Here is a 3,885-nt window from a genome sequence, read left to right as displayed (position 1 = left end):
CCAAGCGCATAGTACAGTGCTCTGCACATAGTCAGCGCTCAATAAATATGACTGACTGCTTGAGGTTCCTTGGCCCACAACTCCATGGTGTGTGTGTGTGTGTGTGTGTGTGTGTGTGTGTGTGTGTGTGTGTGTGTGTGTGTGTGTGTGTGTGTGTGTGTGAGAGAGAGAGAGAGAGAGAGAGAAATTTATTTATTTTACTTGTACATATCTATTCTATTTATTTTATTTTGTTAGTATGTTTGGTTTTGTTCTCTGTCTCCCCCTTTTAGACTGTGAGCCCACTGTTGGGTAGGGACCGTCTCTATATGTTGCCAACTTGTACTTCCCAAGAGCTTAGTACAGTGCTCTGCACACAGTAAGCGCTCAATAAATATGATTGATGATGATGATGATGATGGTTAGAGCACAGACCTGGGAGTCAGAAGGACCTGGGTTCAAATCCCTGCTCTGCCACTTGTCTGCTGGGTGACCTGGGGCAAGTCACTTCACTTCTCTGGGCCTCAGTTCCCTCATCTGGAAAATGGGGACTAAGACTGTGAACCCCATGTGGGACAGGGACTGTGTCCAACCCGATTTGCTCGTATCCATCCTAGTGCTTAGAACAGTGTCTGGCACATAGTAAGTGCTTAATAAATGCCATAAAAAAGAGAGAGAGAAAGAAGGGGGATAGGGAGACCAGCCAGGGAGGTGGGGATCCTTTCTGACTGGAAACCTGGGGAGTGTGTAAGCACATAAATAATAATTGATAATAGTAATGATTATGGTATTTGTTAAGCGCTTACTATGTGCCAGACACTGTACTAAGCGTTGAGGTGGTTACGAGTATATCCACTATGCATAAAGCTACAGCCAGGTTTTATGAGGGCAATTAAGGAGGTGTGTTTTCCCTGGGCTGGGACTAATGTACTGAGCCTTCTGGATGGGAGCAAGAGATGAGACAGAGATGCAGAGACTGCAAGAGAGGGGAGAGAGACAGACACATAGGGGCAGCGGCAGGGATGGATATTCATTCAGTCGTATTTATTGAGCGCTTACTGAGTGCGGAGCACTGTACTAAGCACTTGGGAAGTACAATTCAGCAGCAAATAGAGATAATCTCTGACCACAACAGGCTCACAGTCTAGAAGGGGAGAGGCAGGCATCAGAACAAGTGAACAGGCAACAATAGCATCATTATAAATAAATAGAATTATAGATACATACACCTCATTGATAAAAATAAATAGGATTATAATTATAAATATGTACATATATACAAAAGTGCTGTGGGCAGAGAGGGGGGTAGAGCAGAGGGAGTGAGTTGGGGCGATGGGGAGGGGAGGAGGAGCAGAGGAAAAGGGGGGCTCAGTCTGGGAAGGCCTCCTGGAGGAGGTGAGCTCTCACTAGGGCTTTGAAGGGGGGAAGAGAGCTAGTTTGGCGGATGTGAGGAGGGAGGGCATTACAGGCCAGAGGCAGGACATCTACCTCTTCTAGACTGTGAGCCTGCTGTTGGGTAGGGATTGTCTCTATGTGTTGCCGACTTGTACTTCCCAAGCGCTTAGTACAGTGCTCTGCACACTGTAAACACTCAATAAATACGATTGATTGATTGATTGATTGACGTGGGCCAGGGGTCAACAGTAGGGCAGGCGAGAACGAGACCCAATGAGGAGGTTAGCGGCACCAGAGGAGCGGAGGGTGAGGGCTGGGAGGGAGAAGGAGAGAAGGGAGGTGAGGTAGGTGGGGGTGAGGGGATGGACAGCTTTGATGCCAATAGTGGGGAGTTTTTGCTTGATACGAAGGTTGATAGGCAACCACTGGAGATTTTTGAGGAGGGGGCTGACCTGCCCTGAATGTTTCTGTAGATGAATGAATGTCCTTATACTCTGCTGCTTCTCCTACCTTCTGTCATTTATTTACCTGTCTCTCTCCTCCATTAGACTGTAATCTCCTTAAGGGATGGGATGATGTCTACCAAGTCTATTTGCTTTGAACTTTGAGAAGCAGCATGGCCTAGTGGAAAGATCATGGACCTGGGCATCAGAGGACCTGGATTCTAATGCTGGCTCTGCCAATTGCTTGCTGAGTGACCTTGGTCCAGTCACTTAAGTTCTCTGTGCCTCAGGTTCCTCGGCTGAAAAATGAGGATTCAACACCTGTTTCTCCCTCTTACTCAGACCGGGAGTGGGACAGGGTCTGTGTCCAACCTGATTAACTAATTTTTAACCCAATGCTTCCCCACTCAGGGTGGCACCTGGAGAGTTTCCAGTTCTCTACCAGTCTCGAATACGGGAGGGAGAGTCAAGCAGAGGCATACCCATTCCATTCCTAGCTTGGCCAGTGGCTAGTGAGTGGCAGGCAATCTGCTACAAGTCAAAACTCACCTGAGCTGGGCAGCAGCGGCGTGGGAGAGAGTCGAGGGCAGAGACTCAGATTTACTGAGTGGAAGACGGCGATGGTAAACCACTTCTGGATTTTGACCAAGGAAACTCTGTGGATCCACTACCAGAACGATTGCACATGGAGGTGGGGCGATCTGGGAGAGATGTCCGTGGAGTCGCTATGGGTCGGACATGACTGGACAGCATAAGACAACAACAGTGCTTAAAACAGTGCTTGACACATCCTAAGCACTTAATAAATAGAATGACAACTTTTATATACGCTTAATACAGTGCTCTGCACACAGAAAGCGGTCAGCAAATAGCAACAATTGATTGATTGATGGAGGAGGAGGTGGGGAAGGAGGGAGAGAGGGAAGGGGGAGGGTGGGAGAGTTGGGGAGAGAGGGGAGAAAGATGGGGGAGGGGAGGAGGGAGGGAGCTGACCCCAGATGAATCTGAAAACTGAGGGACCCGAAAAACTGACATCCTACAAATCACAAACCCATGCACTTAGTACAGTGAAAGTGCTTAGTACAGTGCTCTGCACACAGTAAGCGCTCAATAAATATGATTGAATGAATGAATGAATGAAATCCTAAATTCCGGAGGAAAATCAATATTTTGAGGGCTGAAGCCCCCCTCCTCGGCAGGGGTGAGGATTCGGGGAGGGGAGGAAAAGGAAGGGGGGGAAATGATCCGGTGGAATATTTATTTTGCAGAGACTAGTTCTGGAGTGGATGTTGGGATGGAGTCCAATAGGCTGTTAAGCCCACCCTCTTCAGGACCAGAGAGGCCAGGGGGGAAACTCATTCATTCAATCGAATTTATTGAGTGATTACTGTGTGCAAAGCACTGTAGTAAGTGCTTGGGAAAGTTCAGTACAGCAATATTCTCTGCCCACAATGAGCTCACAGTCTAGAGGGGAAGACAAACATCAGTTGAAATAAATACATTGCATGGAAACTGTCCATCTCCCCACCATGCTGCCTTATACAAAGGAAATGATCTCTAGGAGAACAACAATGATAACAGTTATGATATTTGTTAAGTGCTTACTATAAGCCAGGCACTGTACTAAGCGCTGGGGAGGGTACAACCATATCAGGTTTGATACTGTCCCTGTCCTACTTAGGCTCACAGTCTTAATCCCCATTTTACAGATGAGGGAACTGAGGCCCAGAGTAGTGAAGTGACTTGCCTAAGGCTATGCAGCAGACAAGTGGCAGAACCGGGATTAGAACCCATGACCTCCTGATGCCCAGGCCTGAGCAGCATGGCAGAATTGATTACAGAGCACAGGCCTGGGTGTCAAAAGGCCATGAGTTCTTAATCCCTGCTCTGCCACTTGTCTGCTGTGTGGCCTTGGGCAAGTCACTTCACTTCTCTGGGCCTTATCAATCAATCAATCAATCAATCGTATTTATTGAGCGCTTACTATGTGCAGAGCACTGTACTAAGCGTTTGGGAAGTACAAGCGCTTCCTAAGCGCTTAGGATGAGGGAACTAAGGGGCCTTAGTT

General features: G+C 47.7%; 1 non-coding gene across 1 annotated transcript; it reads left to right on the top strand.

Annotated features, from left to right (window-relative positions):
- The first annotated feature begins 2,218 nt into the window (after positions 1-2,218).
- On the top strand, positions 2,219-2,356 carry LOC119938222. Its single transcript, XR_005454376.1, has one exon. It is a non-coding gene; the product is annotated as a small nucleolar RNA SNORA7 (small nucleolar RNA).
- The last annotated feature ends 1,529 nt before the right edge of the window (positions 2,357-3,885 follow it).

The sequence above is a fragment of the Tachyglossus aculeatus genome, chromosome 1, assembly GCF_015852505.1.
Source record: "Tachyglossus aculeatus isolate mTacAcu1 chromosome 1, mTacAcu1.pri, whole genome shotgun sequence".
Taxonomy (NCBI): Eukaryota; Metazoa; Chordata; class Mammalia; order Monotremata; family Tachyglossidae; genus Tachyglossus; species Tachyglossus aculeatus.
Note: the sequence above shows the minus strand (reverse complement) of the source record. Positions and strands in the feature narration are given on the sequence as shown.